Here is a 10,247-nt window from a genome sequence, read left to right as displayed (position 1 = left end):
GGTTGGAGCATTTGATCCATTTACATTTAAAGTAGTTATTGGTATAAATGTTCCTATTGTTATTTTCTTAATTGTTTGGGGTTGATTTTATAGATCTTTTTTCTTCTTTTGTATTTCTTAACTATATAAGTTCATTTAATATTTGTTGTAAAGCAGTTTGCTGGTACTGAATTCTCTTAACTTTTGCTTGTATGAAAATATTTTTATTTCTCCATCAGTTTTGAATGAGATCCTTGCTGGGTACGGTAATCTTGGTTGTAGATTTTTCCCTTTCAGTACTTTAAATATATCCTGCCATTCCCTTCTGGCCTGCAGAGTTTTTGTTGAAAGATCAGCTGTTAAGAATATGGGGTTCCCTTGTATGTTACTTGTTGCTTCTCCCTTGCTGCTTTTAATAGTCTTTGTTTTTGTTTAGTCTTTTTTAGTTTGATTAGCATGTGCCTTGGCATGTTTCTCCTTGGGTTTTTCCTGTATGGGACTCTTTGCACTCTTGGATTTGATTGACTATTTCCTTTTCCATGTTGGGGAAATTTTCAACTATTTTCTCTTCAAACATTTTCTCATACCCCCCACCCCCCTTTTTTTTTCTCTTCTTCTGGGAACCATATAATTCAAATGTTGATGCATTTGATATTGTCCCAGAGGTCTCTGACACTATCCTCAGTTATTTTCTTTTCTTTTTTTTTTTTTTTTTTACTTCATCCTGCTCTTCAAATGGAGAAGACAATGGCAACCCACTCCAGTACTCTTGCCTGGAAAATCCCATGGAAGGAGGAGCCTGGTAGGCTGCAGTCCATGGAATCGCTAAGAGTCAGACACGACTGAAGCGACTTAGCAGCAGCAGCTGTTTAAAAGTTATTTCCACGTTTTATTCTCCAGCTCACTGATTTGCTCTTCTGCTTCAGATATTCTCCTTTTGATTCCTTCCAGAGTATTTTAATGTCAGTAATTGTGTTGTTTGTCTCTGCATGTTTATTATTTAATTCTTATAGGTCTTTGCTAATTGATTTTTGCATGTTCTCCATTTTGCTTTCGAGGGTTTTGATCATCTTCACTATCATTATTCTGAGTTCTTTCTCAGGTAGTTTGCCCGTTTCCTCTTCATTTATTTGGACTTCTGTGTTCCTAGTTTGTTCCTTCATTTGTGTAGTATTTCTCTGCCTTTTCATTTTTTTTTTTTAACTTATTGTATTTGAGGTCTCCTTTCCCCAGGCTTCAAGGTTGAATTCTTTCTTCCTTTTGGTTTCTTCCCTCTAAGGTTGGTCCAGCGGGTTGCGTAAGCTTCTTATAGGGTGAGATCTATGCTGAGGTTTTGTTTGTTTGTTTGTTTCTCCTCTGATGGGCAACGCTGAGTGAAGTGGTAATCCTGACTGCTGATGATTGGGTTGCGTGCACTTCTCAGGCCTAAGCCAGTCAGGTTCAGGTTCTTGGGTACTCCACAAAGGCACAGACTCAGTTGGGCCTGCGTTTTGTGCCTTCCCTGGTCCGAGCAGCTCAGGCAGCCAGGTGCTTGATGCGCGCACTCTCTTTGGGTGCAGCGCGATTTCTCCCCTCCCCATCCCCGCCCCAGTTTCTGGCGTGCAGGTCCAGTGTGTCTTGTGTCTGTTCTGGGGAGCTGATCTCTGGCTGCGACCCTCCTGGTGGATGTCAATCATCCAGACTCTCAGGAAGTCTTTGGTTAGAAACTGGAAGCCTGTTTGCACTTTGGTAGGGGATGCCCTCTCTGGGGCCGAGTTTGCCCCTTTCCAGCTCTGGCTGGCGCCCGCCTCCCTCTGCCTCCTGCCTCCAGCGGGGGATGGGCTGGTCCGCAGTCAGCTAGCTCTTCTCTGGTATTGCTCAGTCCTTTGTTCTGTGAACTGGCTGGCAGTGCCTTAGGTTAGGGCTTTTTGCAGGTTAATTCTCTGTCTCTCTCTCTTGCTATCCCACAGTTTAAGTTGCTATCACATGTTAGCTCCCTTAGATTGCCCTCAGGGCATTCAAGCCCAGTCCTTACCATAAGCAATGCCACCCGCTCCTCTCTGTTCAGCCCCCACTTGCTGGTGGCGGATGTGAGCGTCTGGGGTACTTTTCTGCTGGGAGTTGCCTTTAGGCATGTAATCTGTGGATTTTATTTACTTTTCCTCCTGGTTAGGTTGCCCTCCGAGATTCTAAAACTTCCCCCAGACCTGCCGGTGAGACGGTTTCCTGGTGTTTGGAAACTTCCTCTATTAGGACACCCTTCCCAGGATGGATCTACATCCCTAACTCTTTTGTCTCTCTTTTCATCTTTTATATTTTGTCCTACCTCCTTTCGAAGACAATGGACTGCTTTTCCGGGTGCCTGATGTCCTCTGCTAGTAATCAGAAGTTGTTTTGTGCAGTTTGCTCAGTGTTCAAATGTTCTTTCGATGAATTTGTGGGGGAGAAAGTGGTCTCCCCGTCCTATTCCTCTGCCATCTTAGCCTGGGATCTCCCATTATGTTGTTGATGTGCAGTAGAGTGTGTCAAGTTGTTGACTGTTATAAATAAAGTTGCAATGAACTTTTGTCTACAGACCTTTGTGTTGTGAAATGTTTTGTTTTGCTTGGGTAAATACCTAGTAGTACAATGGCAGGGTGGTATGATAGATGTATGCTTAACTTCAAAAGAACGTGGTTATAATTTTTTTGGGTGGATATAATTTTACATTTTTACCAGCAATGTATGAGTTTCAGGTGTTCCATACCCTGAAACACCTGGTATTGGAAATGTTCTTACTTTTAATCACCTTAAACTGTACATAGTTTATCTCATGATTTAACTTGATTTCTCAAATTGATAATGATGATATGATAATCATCATTATGATAATGATACTCATCTAGAATATGGTTCGGAGAAGGCAATGGCACCCCACTCCAGTACTCTTGCCTGGAAAATCCCATGGACGGAGGAGCCTGGTAGGCTGCAGTCCATGAGGTCGCTAAGAGTCAGACACGACTGAATGAGTTCACTTTCACTTTTTACTTTCATGCGCTGGAGAAGGAAATGGCAACCCACTCCGTTGTTCTTGCCTGGAGAATCCCAGGGACGGGGGAGCCTGGTGGGCTGCCGTCTATGGGGTTGCACAGAGTCGGACATGACTGAAGTGACTTAGCAGCAGCAGCAGAATGTGGTTACTTGCTATTTGTGTATTTCCTTTTAAACTTACTGCTGAAATTTTTACCCATTCTTTATTTATGCTGTATTTTTAATATTATTGCATTTTGTGATTCTTTATGTGTACCAGGCACAAATCCTTTTTTTTTTTTTGTTATTTGATTTGCTATTTTTTTCAGCCTGTGTGTAATCTTTTCATGAACTAAACAATGTCTTTTGAATGCCATAATTTCTTGATTTTGATTATTCCAATTTATTGATCATTCTCCTCATATGAATTTTGCTTTCAGCTACCTCAAATTCAAAAAAAAAAATTTTATGTTTTTTCTCAGAGATTTATACCTCTACACTTATGTTTGATTCATTTAATTAATATTTGTATATAGTGTGGGATATGTATCCAGTTGACATCTTTACCCATAGAGAGTCAATTTTTCCAATATATTTTTTGAAAAGACAGGTGCACACACACACAAACAGTGATGATTATGCTAATAGGGCATAGATAGGGAAACTTTGATCTAGACAGACTAGGTATTTTCAAGCTATAAAGCATTTTCAAATTAGCATAACATATCATCTGTACACCCCCTAGATTCTTGGTTGTTTTCAACTAGAAAGTTCCATCAGAATTTTTACAAGATGGTCTGCCTTAAATCAGAAATATCTCTGACATCAGCAGATATAGAAAGAGAGGGCTACAGAGCTGTGTGAACTCTTGTCTCCCAGTAATTAAGATGTTGAACAACAACGTCTTTCAAAACTAATAATTAGATAAATAAAGAATTTATATATGTGTAGTCATCAGAAAGATTATAAAAGTGAGAAAATTATGAGTGTTTTTATTAGCTTTGTTGGAATATAATTGATATATACCATTGCATAAGGTGTATAGTGTGATGATTTGATACATATGCTATTCCAAAATAATTACAAGTTTGGTTAACACTTCCATTACTTCACATAATTGTGCTTTTTGGTGGTCAGAGCATTTAAGATCTAGTGTCATAAAGTTTTAAGTTTGTAATTTACTATCGCTATCTATAGTCATCAGGTTATATATTAGATCCCTATAATTTTTCATCTTATACCTAGAATTGCAGCCATGAAATTAAAAGATGCTTACTCCTTGGAAGGAAAGTTACGACCAACCTAGATAGCATATTAAAAAGCAGAGACATTGCTTTGTCAGCAAAGGTCCATCTAGTCAAGGCTATGGTTTTTCAGTAGTCATGTATGGATGTGAGAGTTGGACTCTAAAGAAAACTGAGCACCGAAGAATTGATGCTTTTGAACTGTGGTGTCGAAGAAGACTCTTAAGAATCTCTTGGCCTGCAAGGAGATCCAATTAGTCCATCCTAAAGGAAATCAGTCCCGGGTGTTCATTGGAAGGACTGATGTTGAAGCTGAAACTCCAATACTTTGGCCACCTCATGTGAAGAGTTGACTCATTTGCAAAAACCCTGATGTTGGGAAAGGTTGAATGTGAGAGGAGAAGGGGACGACAGAGGATGAGAGAGATGGCATCACTGACTCAATGGACATGAATTTGGGTAAACTCTGGGAGTTGGTGATGGACAGGGAGGCCTGGTGTGCTGCGGTTCATGGGGTTTCAAAGAGTTGGACACGGCTGAGCAGCTGAACTGAACTGAACTGAACCTAGAATTTTATCTCATCTGGAAAATATCTCATTTCACCACAGGTTAGTCACTGGCAGTTTTCAATGGATATGTTTGATTCTGAATCTTCAAAATAAACTTTTCAGCTATCTATCGTCTGTACCCTTCACAGTAGGGTAAAGGAGTTTAACAGAAAGTGAGAATATAGTGCTGTCTAAAACAAAATATTTTTTTTCTTTTTTAATGAAAGAAACTAGAAAAATATATGGACATTTAGTATGTCAGTAAGAAATTTAAATTTGTTTTATCATACACTTGAATATTTTAGAACTGTGGTAATGTTGATGATGAAGTAGTTGATGATAGTAATAAAAATGAAGGTAAGTTTGTTGTCCTGTTAATGGAAGTCTTATATCACAAATTGTCTACATGGTCAAAGGAAAATAATCTGAGATCAACGGGGTGACTTTTCTCAGATATAAAATAAATCCATATATATAATAAAATATTTATATAATAAAGATCGAGAGAAGCTATATTTATACATATAAAGATGCAATGCAGGCCTTCAGAAAATGAAGTCTGTATAAGGAGGAAGCTGATTAAGAAATTCTCAGAAAAATAGAATTTCATCTAACTAATATCTTATCTCTCTTCTGGTTCTCCAGTCCAATATCTCTCTTTTTTTCTGTGTCTCTTTTTCACCTTTTCTTTCTCTATGCTCTTTTGCCCGAGAGGCATAATCATCACAGTATAACAAAATTAATATTGGAGGGTCACATGTTTTCTGTAAAGAAATGAGAGAATTATCTTAATTCAAAAGCGAAAATATTTATATTGAAATACAGTGGATTTACAATATCATATTACTCCATTGTATCAGAATGATAATTTAGTTTTTACAAATTATACTCCTTTGAAAGATGTTATAAGATAGCTATAAAACCCTATGCTATACAAAATATCCTCGCTGCATATGTATTTTACACATAGTAGTTTGTATCTCAGTATCCATACCATAATCATATCTTGCCCCTACCCTCTTCCTGCCCCCTGCTGCTAACCAGTAGTTTGTTTTCTATATCTGTGGGCCTGTTTTTTGTTTTGCTATGTACTTTGTATAATTCAAGTTTTAGATTCTCCACATAAGTGATATCATGCTAGTTTAACTTTCTCTGACTTATTTCACTAAGTATAATAATCTCTAGTCCATTCAATATTGCTACAAATGGTGTATTATGCAGCCATGAAAAATAGTGAAATTCTGCCATTTGCAGCAACATGGATGGATTTAGAGAGTATGTGGAAAAACTTTTTCTATGTCTATTGAGATGAAAGTTAGATTTTTATTCTTCAACTTGTAATGTGATATATCACACTTTAACAGTAATCTTAATTGTCTATTTCTTTCTTATTCTGTCTGAAAAGCCAAGTTTAATTCTCAAATTGCTGTAACTGTAGAGTAATATGATCAGGTCAAAGCTATGATTGATCCAATATCTCACACTTCAACTTCTCCATGTGAAACATACTCGTAAGAGGTCTGGTGGAAAATGTAAAGTAAGGAGTCGACTTCAGGATGAAATGAGAATGTAGTTCGCTGATATGATTTAACTAAGAAAGACTCTTTGATTGGGTTACTCGGAAAGTGGGTGGAGGAAATTCCGGGGCATGAGATATGAGAATATCAACTTTCCCGTGTTGCATTCTCAACAGTGAAGGTTCTGTCTTTTGGAGAGAAACTTCCAATATCTGGGGATAAGACAGCTCTGATTCTTAGCACAATATTAAGAGGCAATAGAGTATAACAGTTATAATTTAGGCCCTGGTTTAAACCTATGACAGTACTCCAAAAGAGATAAAATAAATATTCTTTTCCTTGCTTTGGCTTCTTGAGAGGAAATTTGCTAACAGGTCATACACACAGACACTAAAATAAGACCACATGAAACCGGAACTTCTGAGGGGAGTAATGGCTTGTTAGAAAGAGGAGTTGTGGATGATGGAAAACATGGTAATATATCATTTCCCTACATTATAATTTGATGACTTAATTAACTATTAGCAATATTTTTAACAATTAGACCAAAGGCAAACTCCATATCTACTTAGGGAGGAACATAGAAAATAGGAATTATTACATCTAAAATATCTTTCAGTTATTTCATCTTCATTCAACTGGGAAATCTGATTCATCATGGATAAATATGCCTTTTTTCATAATTTCTGTGTGATTAAAACTTTATGAGATGATTACAAAATGCTTCCTTAAATTTATTCAATATATATTTTCTGAGTGTGGAAATGGGGAATGAACAAGGAGGATTTATATTCCCCCTGCACCATTACCCCCCAAATATTAAGTTTAATAAAATTTCTCATTGTTCTTTCCTAAGTATCTCTGGCTGTGTTGTAGAGCCACTGTCATATTTATATACTAAACTTCAAAATTTTTCCAGAGTTAAGAGAAATATTTCCCTCACTTGCCCCTTTCACCTTAATATTAATCACATACAGCTTCATTTTGAAGAGTGACTTCCCTAAAGCAAGAAATTTCAATATTAAAGTTTACATTTTACGTGTAAGTTCAATGATTCTGTTTTTTTTTTTTTGAAATATCAGTTAATGTAAAGCACCTCAAAATGGCCTGAGTGTATATTAATTGAGGTTGTATGGATGGTTTCCTAGACATGATGACTTGGACTCACTGAGAATAATAACTTGAAATTATATTGTGAGACTACCTAAGTGGTTCTTATGCACAACCATTTTAAACTAATTGTTACATCAACTTTCAGTCCAGAATACTATTCCAGCACACAAGACCTTTCATGTTATTACCACCATTTTTAAAAAAATACATCAAGTATTAGCTTAAACAATTTTATTAAATTTGTTTTTAATTGGAGGATGATTGCTTTACAATATTGTATGTTTTTTATTTTTTTAGAATTGCTTGAGAAAAAAGCCTTTTCTTTTACTGAGTGCTAGGTATTTCTAATAGTATATATTTACTGAACCATGAGATCCATGAGATGTTGTTTACATTACTACTCTTTTACATGTAGAGAATTGGAGGCAAAAAAATTTAAATACTCTGTGCAGTGTTCCCTGTGGTGTATGTGGTGAAGCCTTTATTGAACAGGGTGAATATCTCAAAATCCTGGTCTAAGCATTGCATATACTAGTTCTCTAAATGCATGTGGTTCTCTAACACTTCTCTGTTATTTGCATATACTTCTGTCTCAGTATACTGTCCTTCTGTATATGTTTAGTGGCAGCATAATTAGCATAAATTTCACTGTCTCCTGAAATCCCTTCCTGAACTCCAAGATTACTCAGAAGCCACCTAATATGCCCCTTAACACTTCTGTCAATATTTGTTGCAACACTAGTTATATACTGGATAGAAATACAGAGCCATTTTGTTTTGTTTTGTTTTGTTTTATATAATGCAAGCTTCTTAAAGTAAGGATTGAGCCCCTCACAGTATCGGGAATAAGATAGATACCCAATAAATATATCTTTAATTAATAAATTACACACAGCAAGATACACTTCAACAGAAAAAAAGAAAAAAATAAAAAGGGAAAGTGTTAGTTGCTCAGTCATGTCTGACTCTTTGTGACCCGAAGGACTAGAGCCTGCCAGGCTCCTCTGTCCATGGGATTTCCCAGGCAAGAATACCGGAATGGGCTGCCATTCCTCCTCCAGGGGATCTTCCCAACCCAGGGATCGAACCTGCGTCTCCTGCATTGCAGGCAGGTTCTTAGTGTCTGAGCCACTCTCAGAGCCTCACACTTACACAAAGCATGCTTTATTCAAGTCATGATTTTTAGACACTGGTAAGCTATAACGAGATGATATTTAAAACTTGAAATACAGACTCGAGAGAGCAAATTATTATAGCAGAGTGAGATGTTTTCATTAGAAAGAATAAAATATAAGGGTGAAGCTGAGCTATAAGATTCTTGAAGAGAATGTCCTCTATGAAATAAGTAATGAAGTGGGAAAATGTGACCAGAACAAATGCATGAAACATATATTTTTGATGTTGTTGTGATAATATTATGACTTGTGGCCTTTAAATAAATGTTTTTTTGAAAAACACAGCATCTTTTGTAACCTGTCCCAGAAGGCTTCTTTCACCTGTTGGTTCCTTAGGGTGCAAACGAAGGGATTTAGTAAAGGGGTAACTGAAGTGTACAACAAAGATACAACTTTGGATACAGTTACTCTTTCTCTTGCAGATGGTTTAGCATACATAGGGATACAGCTTCCATATGTCAGGGAGACAACAGTCATGTGGGAAATACAGCTGGAAAAAGCTTTGGCTCTTTGCTGTGCTGAAGGGAATTTCAGGATGGTCTTAATGATGTAAGTGTTAGAAAGAATCACTAATACCAGTGTGACCACGTGTCACAACAGCTAACATAAAAGACATTAGAACACGTGTATCTCTGCAGGGTATCTGAAGGGTAGGAGAAATTTCACACATAAAGTGATCAATTACTTTGGAAGCACAGAAATCCAGCTAGAGTCCCACGACAAATGGAGGAAAGATAATTAGGAATCCAGTTACCCAAGAGCTGAATACAAGCTGATAACAAACTTTGCTGTTCATGATGACTGGGTAATGTAGCAGTTTGCAGATAGCAACATAGCGGTCATAGGACATGGCAGCCAGAAAGTAATACTCTGTAACTCCCAATAAAAGGAAGAAGAATAATTGAGCTGCACAATTATTATATGAAATGGTTTTTTCTTTAGTCACCATGGTGACCAGGTATCTGGGCATACATACTGTTGTGAATATGATTTCTAAAATGAGAAACTATGAAGAAAGAAATACATTGGAGTTTTGAGGTGAATATCCAGGAGGGTGAGGAGGATAATGATTACATTCCCTGTCAGGCTCAATGTGTAACTGAAAAAGAGAAACAGGAAAATCACAGCTTGTAATTGTGGGTCATCAGTCAATCCCAAGAGAATGAATTCTATTTCTATTGATTGGTTCTTCATTTCTCTGTTTAGCTTTGTCAAATCTACACAAGAAAGAAGACAAAAAATTGGAATGTATAAACTAATATAACAGTATAAATTAACATCTTAACCTATAAAAGTATAAATTTTTATGTAAACCAAAATATATAAAAGTTAGCAAAAAGTATATAAATTCACCTAATATATATATATTTAAATAGATTTCTATTTACTAAATATATATTTTACTGAATATATATTATCATGTATATATTAAAACTAAAGAAGAAAAAGGTACATATTTTCCATTTTGTCTAGTTAAAAGTGATTTCTCCAGTCTGAAAATGTCAATGATGCATGATTGCATGCTACACTCATTTTAAATCTTTCCCATACATTACTTTTCTTCATTATATTATTCCTCACATTTTTTCAAGTTTCTCTTATGCCTCAGCTGGTAAAGAATCTACCTGCAAAGTAGGAGACCTGGGTTTGATCCCTGGGTTGGGAAGATCCCCTGGAGAAGGG

At 36.6% G+C, this 10,247-nt stretch overlaps 1 pseudogene; it reads right to left on the bottom strand.

Moving 5' to 3' along the window:
- Positions 1–8,804: 8,804 nt before the first annotated feature.
- LOC122423192 lies at positions 8,805–9,758 on the bottom strand (annotated as a pseudogene).
- Positions 9,759–10,247: the final 489 nt, after the last annotated feature.

Source organism: Cervus canadensis, chromosome 21 (assembly GCF_019320065.1).
Source record: "Cervus canadensis isolate Bull #8, Minnesota chromosome 21, ASM1932006v1, whole genome shotgun sequence".
NCBI classification, from domain to species: domain Eukaryota; kingdom Metazoa; phylum Chordata; class Mammalia; order Artiodactyla; family Cervidae; genus Cervus; species Cervus canadensis.
Note: the sequence above shows the minus strand (reverse complement) of the source record. Positions and strands in the feature narration are given on the sequence as shown.